The sequence below is a fragment of the Chinchilla lanigera genome, unplaced genomic scaffold (assembly GCF_000276665.1).
Source record: "Chinchilla lanigera isolate Chin_1 unplaced genomic scaffold, ChiLan1.0 scaffold00003, whole genome shotgun sequence".
In the NCBI taxonomy this organism is placed as follows: domain Eukaryota; kingdom Metazoa; phylum Chordata; class Mammalia; order Rodentia; family Chinchillidae; genus Chinchilla; species Chinchilla lanigera.
This window is the reverse complement of record NW_004955404.1, coordinates 18,552,230-18,569,017: the sequence shown is the minus strand read 5'-3', so window position 1 is coordinate 18,569,017 and position 16,788 is coordinate 18,552,230.

The following is a 16,788-nucleotide window of genomic DNA, read 5'->3' as shown; positions in this document are numbered from 1 at the left end:
ATAAGAATGTACATTTCTCTCAGCTGCATGTGGGAAATTCTCTAAAATAGACCATACACTAGTCCACAGAACATGATTAAGTAAATGCAAAGGAATTGAAATTACTCCATGCCTGTTATCTGAACATAGAGTAATAAAATTGAAAATTAATGGAAATGATAAAAATTCCATGAATACATAGAAATTAAATAACACCCTATTAAACAAACAATGGGTCACAGATGAAATTAAAGAAAAAATTAAAGAAAATCTACAACTAAACAAAAAAGCAGATACAACATACTGGAACTTATGGGACACAATGAAATAAGTCCTAAGAGAGAAATTTGTAGCAGTGAATTCTCACATCAGTTAAACAGAAAGAGCACAAATAAACAATTTAGTGTTGCACCTCAAGAGAGCAAGACAAGCCCAATGCCCATACAAGGGAGGAAATTATAAAGATCAGAGCAGAAATTAACACAATGAAGACAAAAAAGCAATACAAAGAATTAATGAGTTGAAGATTTAGTGCTTTGGAAGAAAAAATGAAATTGATAAATCTTTAGACAAGTTTATCAAAAAAAAGGAAATAAAAGAGTCAAATTTATGCACTGAGGAATTGAAAGGGTGAAATAACTACAGATCCTATAGAAATTCAAAAGATCATCAATACCTTCTTTGAAAATCTTTACCCTCATAGGATGGAATACATGGAAGAAATGGACAGATTCCTAGGTGTGTGTGAATTACCAAAGCAGAATCAAGAAGATATAAAAATTCTGAGTAAATGAATATCAGTTAATGAGATTGAAAATATAATTAAAAACTTACCAACAAAGAAATACCCAGGTTCTGATGGATTCATTGCTGAATTCTACAAGAAATTTAGAGAAGATTTCATGCCAATATTCTTCAAACTCTTTAATGAAATTGAGAGGGAAGCAATACCCCCTGAACCATTTCTAGAGGAAAGCATTAGCCTGATACCAAAACAAAAGAAAGACCCAATCATAAAAGAGAACTACAGGCCAATCTCCCTAATGAACATAGATGCAAAAATACTTCATAAGATGCTAGCAAACAGAATGCAGCAAATCATCAAGAAGATTATACACCATTACCAAGTGGGATTATTTCATGAATGCAGGGATGGTCTGCATATGCAAATCAATAAATGTAATACATCATATCAACAGAACCAAAGACAAAAATCATATGATCATCTCAATAGATGCAGAAAAAGCTTTTGACAAAGTCAAACACTAACTCATAATAAAAATCTACAGAAAATTGGAATAGATGGTCTTTATATCAATTTAATAGAAGTCATCTATGACAAACCAACAACCAACATCATGCTAAATGGATAAAGACTTAAAGCTTTCACTCTAAAATCAAGAACAAGACAAGGATGCCCACTATCACCACTCCTATTCAATATACTTCTGGAAACATTAGGCAGAGTAATTAGATTAGAAAAGAAATAAAAGGAATAAAGACAGGAAAGGAAGGAGTTAAACTATCACTATTCAAAGATGACAGGATACTCTACATAGAAGACCCCCAAAACTCCATGAAAAGACTTCTAGATTTAATAACCAAATTAAGTAGTGTAGCTGAATGCAAACTCAACACTCAAAATTCAGTAGCATTCCTGTCCATAAAAAATAACTCACTGAGAGAGAAATTAGGGAAACTACACCTTTCAAAATAGCATCCAAAAAAATGAAATACTTAGGAATCAATCTAACAAAGGAAGTGAAAGATCTATACATTGAAATTTACAGTACTTTGAAAAAGGAAATCAAACAGGAGATCAGAAAATGGAAAGGTATCCCTTGCTCATGCGTAGGAAGAACTAACATAGTGAAAATTGCCATACTCTCAAAATTATTGTACAGATTTAATGCAATCCCAATCAAAATATCATTAGCATATATCACAGAACTAGAGAAAACATTCTTAAAATTCATCTGGAACCAGAAGAGACCTAGAATAGCAAAAACAATTCTTGGCAACAAAGCCACGGCAGGAGGCAACACAATCCCTGATTTGAAATTATACTGCAAAGCTACTGTAATCAAATCAACATGGTACTGGCAAAAAGACAGACCTGAGTATCAGTGGAACAGAAAAGAAGATACAGACCTAACTACCAACCCACTCTGCCACCTTATATTTGACAAAGGAGCCAAATATGCTAAATGGAAGAAAGGTAGCCTCTTTAATGAATGGTGCTGAAGAAACTGGCTTTCCACATGTCAAAGACTAAAACTAGACCCATGTCTATCACCATGCACTAAAGTAAAGTCAAAATGGATCAAAGATCTAAATATTAAAACAGAAACACGAAATCCACTGGAAGAGAAAGTAGGTAGAAATCTTGAGGATATAGTTTTAGGCATAGACTTTATGAACAAAACCCAAGCTGCACAGGAAGTACTCCAAAGAATCAACAACTGGGATTTCACCTTATGAAAAAGCTTTTGCACAACATAATACATCACCAACATAGAGAAAAGACAACCCACAGAGTGGGAAAATTTTACCCATCAGTACCTCAGCCAAAGGACTTATATCTACAATATGTAAAAAATGAAAAAAATCTGATCCTACCAAATTTAAAGATCTAATACAAAAATGGAAATCTGAGATGAATACACACTTCTCAGATGATGAAATACAGATAGCAAATAAATATATGAAAAAAAATGTTCAACATCCTTTGTCATACAAGAGATGTAAATTAAGAAAACACTGAGTCCATCTCACCCTAAAAAGAATGGCTATGACCAAGAAACCAAACAATAACAAATGGCGGCAGGGCTGTGGGGGAAAAGAAATTCTCTTCCACTCTTATTGGGGGTGTAGACTCATATAAACACTGTGGAAATCAGTGTGGAGATTTCTCAAAAAGCTAGGATTAGAGGTCCCATTCAAGCCAACAATTCTCATTCTGGGTATTTTCCCAGAAGGGTTTAAAACATCATACCGCAGCAACATATGTACACCCATATCTATAGCAGCACAACTTATAATAGCTAAATCTTGGAAACCACCCAAATGTCCATCGATGGAGTAATGAATAAAAATAATGTGTTTTTTTTATACAATGGGGTACTACCCAGCTATAAAGAAGGATACACTTGAGAGTTTTAGAGGTAAATGCATGCAACTTGAGACTATACTCATAAGTGAAATAAATCAGACTCACATGTGTGGACATCACATTGTCTCCCTGGTGTGAGAAACTGGAGAGTGAATAAGGGCTGAAATATACAATACATGTTGGGAAATAGGAAGATACTCCTCAAAGGGAAAGTGAAAATAGGATGGGGGAAAGGAGAAAAAAGGCAGAGAAAAGAAAAGAAAAAAATTATACATATATATACACACTGAAGATAGTTAAAATAATTATACTACTATTTTCTATTAGATCATTAAAAAGAAAGGCTTGTGTTTATATGGTTTGATCAATTTTTTATTCCTACATCTTATAATCTGACAAGCTACTTTGAAGATAACAATAAGCAATGTTACTAACCATTGTTACACAATAAGCAATGTCACTAACCATTGTTACACTCCTACTATCTTGTTTTGAAACTTTGTATCTTATTGTTTTTTTTCTCTTTAAAATAAAAAAACAAAGAAAATATGGAAAGCAGACACAGCAGAGAAGCATTAGAAGCCAGTGAAGGAAAACAAATCTCCTTAAAAATATTGTTGATAAAGATCTTGTACTTTGAAGAAAAACTTGGAGCAGATTTATTGTGGAATACAGTGCTCTCATAAATAAAAAGGTAAGGTTCATAGCTTACTAGTTTAATATATATTAGTGGATGTGGCAAAATTTGGGCTTTGAGGTAAAGGAGATTTAGAGAGTGTGAGGGTAAATTGATGTTTGATGTTATCTTTTTAAGAACTTAACAGTTATGTGTTCATTCAGATGGCTTTTTCTATAGCAATAGAGTTGATTTCAACCCTGCCTTTCAGGTAAATATTTCATAAAATAATAAAATCATGTTGATGATGTCATCAAAACATCTATTTAATTTCATCTAAAATAGACAGTAGTCTCTGAGAATACAGTTGGTTTTTATTTTCCAGGTATACAAGGAAAGTTACAGTGTATTCTACAACTTCTGCTGTACAATCAAGGTGTTAAACTAGTCTCCCTTCCCTCTTCCTCCTTGCTTCTCTCCCTCCTCCTCTTTCTGCTCCTCCTCTTCTAAATATCTCCTTTCCTCTAAATCCTCAGGGATTTTTTTAAAAAGACTATAAGAAAGATTTGACATCTGAAAGAGGTTATAATATATTTGACCCCTAAAATATGTAAGACAGTGATGGAAATTTCAAGGAAACACAGCAAACAAAAACTCAGATTTTTGAAATTTTAATACATCTTAAAGGCCATATTTACAGATTTTTGCTTAAATTACCTTGGTAACAAAGCAGGTGAGTAGTTTCTTGTAAAATTTCTGCTATTTATAATGTATAATCTGGCCTTCATTTTTTCTTTATCCTAGAATTAGCCAACTAAGATATAAGGAAACAGATTCCTATCCAAAGATTTCATGTAAGTTACCTGACTTGCCTCACACAAAACTTTTAAAAATTCTTATGTTTACCATTCTGTTAAATATTTAATTTTAATAGGGAAATTGAAAATTGTTTTCTTTCAACTCACACCACCTCTTATTTTCAGGTATCCAGTTATATGGTTAACTGGATAACTGATGGATCTTCCTCATAAATACAGAAGATAAAATGAACAAAAGTACAGCATGGATTGAGCATGTTACACATTTAATTGTTTTCCCAAAATGAGAACTTAGGAAACTTTCCATTTCTGCATATCACAACTCTATTTCCTATAGCTCATAGGTAGAAAAGCTGAAATTTGTACCTAGCAATGAGGTGTTCAAGCTTGGCATCTTACTTAGGCTACCCAGCATCTGTGGATTTATGTCAAAGTATAAAAATGAACACTGCACAGTAACACAGAGAGGAAAGAATATTCAGCCTCCTAATCATTTACAGAGTGTGAGATGTAACTGAGGTGTAGTTAATGTTATGTTTGGTCTAAGTTCTAATTAGGATGAAATTATATAGTACAGTACTTTTTATAGAGCCCAGAGGGAAGTCTCTTCCACTGAACTTGACACTTGAGGTTACAGGGATATAGTAGTTGAATACCAGTAATTGGTCACTTTCACAGAGTGTATCAAGAGAGATCAAGGATCAGAATGTAGCAAGAGAAGCATCTGAAGTTAGACAATCAATAAAAGTTTATTGAGTACTCCAAGATATTTAATCTATACAGGGCCATAATAAACTAGAAGTCAGTGTGAAACAAGAGGAAACAGGATTTCAAGACACAGGAGAGAAAGCATTTGAGATTAGAACCATGAATGGCTAGAAAAGAAAACAAGACACTGGTTAACTAAAGGATATGGATTTCATCATGAGATGTAAAGTAATGTGAGGTTTAAAGTTAATAGAGAACAATCAATGACCCTGTTTCAAATCACCTCTGCTTAACAGCCTGCTGATAGGGATTTGGCTATATTCAAAAAAGAAAAGCTACCAAACCAAACTGGTCCATTTAAAATAGTCAGAAAAAGAAAGTTGTATTAGTGAAAAGTATAGTGCATTTGAGGGTGTTGTTTTTTTTTTTTCTTTTGCTATCCTAGCTTGCTTATCACAGCAAATTTGAAATGCAATCAAAATTCTTGATTTTTGTTCCCTACATAAAAAATAAAATACACCATAAAATGTACAAATTTAAAAAGATTAAAGAAAGCTTTTAGGGGGCTGGGGATTTAGTGGGGGCTGGGGATTTAGCTCAGTGGCACAGCGCCTGCCTGGCAAGCGCAAGGTCATGAGTTCAATTCCCAGTACCAGAGAAAAACCAAAAGACCACCTATCTGTCTGGGCTGGGGATTTAGCTCAGTGGCAAAGCGCCTGCCTGGCAAGTGCAAGGTCATGAGTTCGGTTCCTGGTACCGGAGAAAAACCAAAAAAAAATAAAACAAAAAAAACAAACAACACGTGTCATTTTATGTTTACCAGATTTTTAACACCTTTATGAGGATTAGATCACACTTGCACAAAATATATTATTATGATATCAAAGTCAAGTGGCAAGGACATCTTAAGTAATATACCTAGATTGTTCCCTTATATATCTGATCCTGTAGAATGTTCTAGAAATGAAAATAAATTCTACTTGTCTTCTTACAAATACATTACAGAATAAATATTTTCCCATGAGCTTTTAAAGAAAGACTGATTTTAATTATATTCACTTACTATGCAAATTAGGTTTGAATCAGGCTGCTCATTAATATTATATCTGAGGCAACAAAATAAACACACCATGTAAATTTATTAAACATGCTTAAAGTACTGAGATATTACAGAATGTGAGTTTTTTAATTATGACACAAATTAACACATTGTCTTATTACTTGATATAATGTTTCTTGTTAGCTGATGTAAATACTTGCAAATATCCTGCATTTGCAGTTTCTTTTCCTTTGTTGACATTAACATGAAAAATCTCTTTATAAAGTTCATTTTCATTCACAATTGTAGATTAGTCCTGAACGGTTTTCCTCATTACGTGTGAATCATTAATCATACACGATGAATGCACATCACTTTTTGTTCTCTAGAAGGATGGGTTTTGTGAGAAACACTCATTATCATAAATCTTTCCAAAAGCTCCCCTAACAGCATCCAATAACTTTTGTAACATCAGTGAGTGAAACGTAAAGTGTACTCTTCCGCCAGCCTTTATATCTGCAGCTATTGTCATCAATTTTCATAAAGACAATTTTGAAAACAAGCATGTAAATACAAATATCCTTATCATTAGTACTGAAGGACACATTTTTACACTTCTAATGCTTTTCTCCTGTATAGGATTATTTTTTGCCCTTTCTGTTTTTTTTCCTCCCTACCTAATGTCATTAGAGACTTATGCTCAGTAATTATTTCTTTCTGTCTTGGTAAAACAAATTTTCAGTATTTTTTCAACTTTAGATTTAGAGTATTTTTAAACATTACATCAAAGAAAGATGGAACATAATTTGTTTTGAAAATTGTAGGACCATCAGAAATGAATGAATAAGGACAATGTGTTTTATATACACACAATGGAGTACTACTCACCCATAAAGAAGAAAAAATTGAGTAAAATCTATCCATCTTGAGACCATATGCTAAATGAAATACATCAGACATGTGAGATAACACATCATGTGGTTTCCCTTACATGAGAAGCCCTACATATAAATAATTATGGAACAAAGTCAAGCACAGATGAGAGAAAACTGTAAGATAGACTTTGTGGAGATGAGAGAGGATCTAAGTTTGGGGGAGAAGCAAGGGTGAGGAGGAGAAGAGAACGGGAAAAGGATCATGGTGCTGTATTCTCACACACCAGCTCCCCAGGATGAATGCGATTATTATGCATCACAAACATGCACTGATAACAAAAGGAAACACTAGCAGAAAGAAAACAAAAATCCTTTTATCATTCTATGGGAATTTGATTAAGCGTTTTTAATGTATCTACTTTGGGCAATTTAAGCCCTGAAACTGATCAACTCTGAAGAATTTAGCATGTGAAATTCTCATCAGCATGCACAAACTCTATGCGTAAAAGATGGATTTCTTCTTAACCATCTGTGCTGTCATCTCCTTGCTGTCTCCCAAAGTGCACCTGGCCTCAGCCTTCTTGCTAAATTATCCTGAAGAACACGGTGAATATTCATAAAATGAAACACAGTAGATTTCACAGAAAGCCAAAAAGAAAATAAAGACAATCTCACAAAAACTTATCATAGTCATGTTATTAGACTGCACTTCAGAATTTTCTAAAACTAATTTCCACTTATAAGTTACCTAATTTTGGTCTCTACTCTTTATGGTAACCTTAGTTAATAACAGGTCCAATTTCTAGGAAGACTGAGATTGCTTAAGGCATAAAATAAGGAATGCATTTTCCCGTTTGTGTTATTTTGTTTCCAACTTGAACTAGAGAATCATCATCAAAATGATGAAAGTGTCAAGTTCTAAAATTTTCTACAATTGAGATGCGTATACCAAAAATGATTGTTGAGTCTGATGAAAAATCATCAGTAGGAAGTTTTCAAGATTTCCGAGTACTTCATAATTGTAATAATAGTTCTGTAATAAATTTGCTGGATGTCTCTAGCTATGACTTCCATACTATTTTGAGTTTTAGCTTTATTGATTTTTTAAAGTCCAGATAATAATGGGTAAGGCAGGTTTTTATAGCTCTATTTTATAAATAAGCAAAATGAGACTTGGCAGGCTATGTTACTAAATTATGATACTCTACTAAATAACTGGCTCAGGATGAAATTAGAAATCAGATTTGTCTATCTTCTAACCTAGCTTTTTCCTCTATATGTCTTTTTATTGCTTACTTTCCATTATCTTAGCCTTGAAATTAAACAGCTGGCTTTAGATTCTTTCCACAAATAAACATAAAAATAGTCTAGACATAATAGGTTGTGGTGATCTCCAGCTGATCAATCACATGGAACATATCACAAGGTAATTTTTCTGTATTTTATAAGACAAATTTCTACTTTCACATAGAAACTGACTTTGAGTGAATTGTATTAGCAATTCTGATGTTCTCAGTCTTTATAACTAGAAAATATATGTTAGTAATTGCAATTATTAACATGCAATGCATGAATGCATTGAAATGAATTTTTATGAGTACTTCTATTTTCAGGAGATTGTTTCAGTGATTATGTAATTCAATTGGTACTAAATATTTTTTAAGAAACAGTAAAATATGATGTGCTGATAGTACTTTTTTACCTATTATAAGGAGTGAAATAAAATGTTATTTAGAGGTCTTTCAAAGACACATTACAATATATATCATATATAACATACATATAGATACTTGATAAATTAAAAATCAAATCTTAGAAATTATTAAAACTTGTTATGTGTTTGGTTTTAAAACTTAACTCATCCTTCCAAATACATTGGCTACATATTTATTTTTAAAAACTATTAAAATTATAAGTTTTTAGATACATTATGAACAAGTTATAACATTTATTTAATTGAAAATATAGCCATGTTATAAAATAAAATATCAAGCTGACTTTATCCTCAAAGTAAATATCAGTAATTTTGTAGTACAATAGGGAAAATTTTAAAGTAGTAAATTCAAAGCTTCAGATTTTAAAAGATCAGGAACAATAACAATAAACTTTCATACTAGTAACACATCACTATGGTGATGATAATTCAGAGCAAATCCTAAGAAAATGATGATCATTCAGGCAATAAATACTGTTGCAAGTACTGTTGTCTTCCCACTTCTGGACAGGGTGCTTGAGGATCTATCAATGTGTCAAGAATTTCTGTGAGCCGCTGGAAGCAGAGTCCCCACCAGTTTCTACCCTGTAAACTCACCAAGCTGAGATAAGAAGGGAGAAGTACACCTGTTTCTTTATATCCATGAATAATTCAACAGCAGCCTTGGGTGGATTTGCAAAGTGTGATTCAGCTTAAGCTGCCTGCACCTCTTCTCAAAGTTGCTCACAGAAGTACCTGTAATGACAGAGAAGTATGGGCACTTATTTCTAGAAGGTGAAAAATGGAGCTCAGAGATTCTCAGGAATCGTTGTATTTCTGTGACAATTGTATTTTCATAACAATTCCACGTTAGCAATGTCTTACATTTGACTAATTTTAAAACAATTTAAATATTCACTTACAGCCTTAATCCCCTCCACTTTCATGATTGATACCTCAGAAGAATGCAACCATGAAAATCCACTTGTGAAGTATCATCTTAAGGTTGACCTTCAAATATATTGAACTCTTAAATTAGGTTTAGGGTTTCCAGGGCTTATAAATTTGTCTCCATTTTCATAATTTTAAAATGTAAACATTACAGTGTGAAATTATATCTTTGAAAAATATGAAATATTCATGAGCATACTTTGTTTCTTTTCAAATAAATTTTAAAGTGCCCTTGTTGAACAATATGCGTGATTTGTGCTAATCAGGATCCCAGTGACACAAACCCTAATACCATAATCCTGAATGCTGAAATCCTCAATGGTCAAAATTTCTTCTATTATTTTCATTTTTATCAACTTACATTTGCAATAAGAACTACTTTATTATATGAATATTAATATTGGTACGTATACATATCACAACTTGATCATTTTTATTCTCATCCTCCAACTTCTACCCTTATTATGGCCTTATCTAGATGTTCCCTCAAAATCTTATGTGCTTATAGGTAGGGGTTTTGGGAAATATGGATCATGCATGAGTGCATAATTATGGGACTGTGATAAGTGGATTAGTACACTGATTGGTTTAGCACAGCTCTGGGTACAGATAACACGAAGGTCCACCCTGGAATGAAAAGGGAAAGGAAGACGTTTTGTTTTCTGCCTCCTGTCTGCCCTGCCATGGACTGTTTCTCTTCTACCATGGCCTCTGCCATGCTGCTGTGCCTTGCAGCCATTCAACTACAGACCAAAACCTCTAGAAACTGTGAGCTAAAATAAACCTTTTCTCCTTTAACTTATCACTGTCACGTATTTTGTCCAAGCGACAAGAAAGTAACAATCACCTTCCCCTCTCCATCTTTCCACAGTTTTCCTTTCCATCTTCAGTTACCTCCCTGTTTCCCACCACTCCTTTTATTTTGCTATTTAAATTATTTATATTTTGGTTGTCTCATATAAGAGAAACTGTATGATATTTGTTTAGCCTTCTTTTCCTGATTTATTTCATTTAGTATTATGATCTCACAGTGTATATATATTTTCCTGTGACTAAATCTTTTATGACTAAATCCTATGACTCTATCCTCCATGACTAAATTGTACTCTATTGTGTACATATAACACATTTTCTTCATCCATTTATCTATTGATGGGTATGTAGGCTTATTCTTGTTTTGTTAGGACCTGAGCTACATCATTTGCTTATTTATTTGGGATCACTGTATTCTTTATATGTCAGCATTTGTACCTATAAAATTCCCTTTTAGAAATGCATTCATTGTGTCATCAATTTTGGAATGAGAAGCTACTGTTGTCATTCTATTGTAGGAATTGTTTAATTTCTTCCATGGTTTATTCTGTGGCCCACTGATTGTTCAACAATGTTCTGTTTCATTTCCATGTGTTTGTATGATTTCTGTGGTTTCTTGTGATTTCTCATTTCATTCTGCTATGATCTAACAGTATACAAGAGATTAGTTCAATTATTTTGTGCTTATTTAAGGCTGTTTAATGGCTTAAGATATAGTCTGTATTGAAGAATGTTCCAGGTGCTGCTGAGAAAAATTGCTGCATGAAAACTATATTGCTACCTATTAAATTCATTGCTTTGATGATGTGGTTAAACTTTTATGTTTTTGTTTACCTTTTTTGGTATGATTGACCTAGCTATTTGTGAGAGGGGAGTAAGAAAGTCCACTATTATGATTGGACTTGGATCTACCTGTCTTTTTATGTGCAGTGGGTTTTGTTTAATGAAAGTGTTTTATGAATAACAATTGACAATTATTAACTCTTCCTGTTTAATTTTTTTTCTTCTAAACTATGTGGTCAGCTTCTTTGTCTCTTCTTATCAGTTCTGACCAGTTTTAGCTGTAATCTCACTTTGTCTGAAAATAAGATACTCCTGCTTATTCTTAGGCTCCAGTTGCATGGAGTTTTGTTTTCCATCATTTCATTGTCTGACTATGTGGTTTTTAGGATGAGGGACATCTCTCACAGGCAACATATATTTGAGTATTGCTATTTTTATTCAGTGTGCTAGTCTTTCTGATTGGGGAGTGAAGATTATTTATAATGAATGTATAAATGAAAGAGTTATATACAGAACTTTGTCATGGTATTAAATTTCTAGGGATGATTATTTTTTTCTTTTTTTTACTCTCTATTCTACCAGTTAGATGTATTCTTTCCTTTGGGCTTTATGACTATGTTGGCCTCACTGCCTTTGCTTAGAATTACTCAATTCCTTTCTGTAGTGCTGGTTTGGTGGATATGAATTTCTTTGGTATTTTTTCTCATGGGCAATCTTTATTTCTCTCTAAGTTTTTCAGGGCATACTAATGTGGACTGATAATTGCTATCTTTCAAGGTTTGAAAAACTTCAAACTCTCCACGCCTTTAATATTTATGATGAGAAATCTGTGGTTACTCTGATAGGATTGCCTTTATAAGTTACTTGATGTTTCTTTTCTAACAGAGTTAGTGTTCTGTCCTTGTCCTGAATTTCTGGGATTTTAACTATGATCTGTCATTGAGATTTTAATTTCATGACTATTTCAGATTCTATATACCTCATTCACTGGATAATCACTTCTTTCCCTAGATTTTCAATTTTTTCTGGTATGCTTTCGATAAATAAAATTTTTATAATTTTGTGTTGTCTTCTAGCCTTTGCTTAACTCCTATAATTATTAATTAATTAATTAATTAATTTATTTATTTATTTTGTGGTACCGGGGATCGAACTCACAACCTTGCACTTGCCAGGCAGACGCTTACACCACTGAGCTATATCCCCAGCCCTATTAGTTTATTTTTAAGTCCTCAAGCAGCTGTTCAAAATTTGTAATGCATAAAGCCTGAATTCTAAAATCCATAAAATCACAATTCTATAAAACTTTATCCCAAACATTGCAATCCTGAAAGCTGAAATCCTCAAAACAGCAATTCTCACAAAAACTAAAAACAAGAATAGAAAAATCTAGGGTAAGTGACTGACGTACTGAGATAGAGCAATGACAAATTTTTCAGTTTAAAAATGCATTTTTTATCTTTATCATTCCTTACACTAAGGAAATCCCAGATATCTTCAGTGAATTAAAGGTACATTAACTTGGAGAAGCCAGTGAAGTTACTGACTGGTTTGAAAATAATTATGTTCATGTTAGAGCAAGGAGTCATACCAATGGTGTTGCTGTTTTATCTCTAATATTTTTTCTGCCAAACCTGTGGTTTATGTCAGAGGATATGAAGAATGTATTTCAAAAACCAAAGACAAAATAGAAAGCATGGCACAAAAGGTGGAAAATGTAATAAGAAAGCTCATGACTTGGCAAATTTTCAAAAAAAATTTAAAAAACTGTATCAACCAGGCATGGTGGCATTTGGTTCCCTTCCACCTCTGTACAGGCTGAGACAAAAAGATCACAAATTTGAGTCCAGCTTGGGAAAGTAAAGCAGATATCTTATCTCAAATTTTAAAAGGACTGGGACTCAATGCACAAGCTCCTGAGTTCAGTCCTCAGCATTGTAACAAAAGTAATGAATGTAGAAAATGAAGATGAATATATTTCCTAGTAGAGTTATGCTCTGAAAGAAAAAATACAAGGTATTCATTGATTTCCAAGGGAAAATAGTTGTCTGCAATAATAGCAGAGCCTTATTCCAAAATCCTAAGGACCTCTGCTATTTTTCACCTGTGGGAGCTTGCCAGAGACTCCAAAGAGCATCCCTTCCTGCCACTGACACTTGAAGTACCATAGAAGCTGCTGGATCAAATGGCCACAATGGGCCAAGAAACCTAGGCAGCAGGCTGGGACTTCTGCAGAGCTTGCTCTTGTTCTGGGCTACACTCAAAATTAGCACCTTTCTGAGTTACTCAGTAAATGCCTGGGAGTAACATAACCAACTGAGCAATGTGTCACTTCCAAAATCCAAATAGCCCCACTAGGCACTGTGCCTCTTTTTTTGTGGTTATAAGAGGGGCCAGAAGTGACAATTTATCCTTTATCTTAGAAGGGATATCTATGTATGTACCACACCACTGGAATCCAATACATTTCACTGAGGTAGAAAGACTTTGAAATTTAGTTGGATTTCTTTCCCACTCTCTGGGATGCAAATGTTTCACCAGTAAGTTCAAAATGGGTGCTACTTCCTGCTCACCTGGTCCAGTCATCATAATGTCATCTATGTAATGTCCCAGTGTGATACCTTATGGAAGAGAAAGGTGATCAAGATCCCTGCAAACTAAGTTGTAACACAGAACTAAAAAGTAAATACACCTCTGCAGTAAAACAGTAACGGTGTATTCCTGCTCTTGCTGGCTGAATGCAAATTGCTTCTGGTGGGTCTTACGGATAAGTATGAAAACAGGGCATTTTCCAAATCAGTACTGCATACTAGGCACGAGGGTATGTGTTAATCTCAAGCTAGAAAACCATGTTTTGTACATCAACTGCAGCTGAAGTCACCATTTCACGAAGCTTACAAAAAATCCACTACCTTTCTCCAAGATCCATCCATCTTCAGCACAGACCAAATAGGATGTGCTGGGAAAGACCAGCCCTGCCACTTTCGAGTCCTTGAGAGTGGTACTAACCTTTGGAATCCCTCTAGGGATGTGATATTGTTTTTGATTTACTGTTTTGCCAAGTAGAAGCAATGCAAATGGCTTCTACTTATCCTCCCCCATCAAAACAACCCAAGGTATAAAGAGTTTAGGGAGCCAATATGATGTTTCTCCCAAGTACTCTATCACAGTTATGCATTCTGGAACTTGAAAATGACAACACACTGAATTTGGAGAAATACTGAATCCAATGTGAGTCAGATTTTGGCTAAAATTCCATTGATCACCTGCCCTCAATTGTCCCCTACTCTTACTAGAAGGCCACAGTGATACTTTGGATCCCCTGGAATCAGTGCTACTTCAAAATCATTCTCCAGAAATCCTACAATTGTCCAAGCATCTCTCTCCAACATACGGTTACCCTGATCAAAGACCCCAGGTCCCTTTGGGTAAGGATGGGGAAAAGACTGAGAGCATAACTTTTTGGTAGCTGGTATATGAGGCTCATTCTCAAGGGGGTTTGGTCTCCCCTTCATTTAAGGGTCATAAGACAATAAGCTAGATCAAGTCTGAAAACTGGTCAAGGATAAATGATTCTCTTTTGCCATGATTTGGGGTAGATTTCTCTTCATATGCCCTAAAATTTTTCTCATATAAATCAAGTAAAAATCCAATAGTCTTCTTACATATTTTACTGTTTCTCATGTGGAGGCCTGGTTTCATGATATCCACTTGGAGCTCCAGTTTACATGGAAAATCCACTCCAGTGTTTCCATTTCTCTGATCTTGGAATCTTTTCATCAGCAGTAAACCAAGGAATATTAAACGTCTCTATGTTTATTCACAGTGGACTCCCTTTTGATCCACACTTCAGGCAACCAAGAAAGTAAATCACTAACACTTTTATTTTTAACTCCAAAAGCTACAACATTAAACTCATAACCTCTGCTTAATGGGCTTATATTGAGAAGCTCAATCTCCAAGTGTATGTTTCTGAAACCATTATCACACACCCTTAAAATCCATCCCCATGCTTGTCCTTCAGACCTCTCCTTGTAAGAATTAGAAAACTCAAAAAGTTCTTTGGGAGTATAGTAGACCTCCTCATGGGTGCCCTTGTCTATCCCACGTTTAGGAGACCTCTAAAATATGTCTGTCTATGGGCTAGAAGCAAAAGTGAATGGTGAGGGAGAATCTGGAGAAGTGTCAGCACTGTCTTTCTTGGTAGCTGCATGGAGGATGATTATAACTTCTTCTATAGACAACCCAGGATTAATTTCCTAAGGTGTAGGAGAGGTCAGTACCACAGTAGTTGGGAACAGTATGCCTCTAAATGTGGGGAAATCTCTTCCTTGGCAAAATAGTTTCTCGAGTATTTTGGGGTTCAATATTCCCAGCTTAATCAGATTCTTCCCAAACTCCTCCATCCCCATGTAGAGGATTCCATTCTTTTCTGATCAACAACCTTATATTCTGTTCAGATAGGCTTCAAGGTCAAGCATTAAATTTATCCTCTAATTCAACCAAACAAATTGTGAGGACCTGTGTTTGTTCTTCTTCAATTTCAACTCTATGACCAAAGACAAGAAGATTCTTCTTCAGGACACACTTAGAAAACTTTAGATCCTTCGTGCATGGCTGGAGGTGGGGACTGAATCTTTGAGCTCCCTATTTTCCTTTATTTAATCTGTCTTCATATTTATAAGATTCCCGATCATTTATTCATGTTTAGAGCTCATGATTTTCCTTTACTAGTCTGTCCAGAGATGTTAAGAGCAATCAGCCAGCATCATAGCTCCCACTTTCCTAAAAATGATCAGAAATATTATATATATAGTCACTAAGTTCCTTGCATCACACAAGTGGTGAATTTAGAATATAAAGTAGACCTATGTTTCACATTACTTTAAACCATTCACACCATGGATTATCAGTACTCTCCCCATCACCAGAAGAACAGACTGTGGCAACTTTCGGTCTCATGAAATTTGAGACCCAACTCAAGGAACTGCTACATGGAAGGTCTTCTAAGGCGACAAATGATGGGTTTAATTTCAATCATGTTGACCCAGTGAGCTTAATTTCAATTTAATTTTTAAATTTTAAATTAAAAATTAATTTAAATATTGTTGACTTCTTTTTTACTCTTTACATTCATAGGATATGAAAATGGAGAAGTTCAGCAAGTGGCTGGAACGTTCTTGTAAAATCAAAAACAAAGGTGTGATATAAGTTCAATGACTATAGCAATAGTAATTGTAGCTAGTGATAGACCTTGGATACACAAGTGGTATTATCAAATGAAGGGTTATGAAAGGACAAATGGAGGAACATTACACGACACTCATATTTTAAGAGCAGGATGAGAATGAAGCACCTGCAAAGAAGAATGAAATGTTTTGAAACTCGCCCACCAGAAACT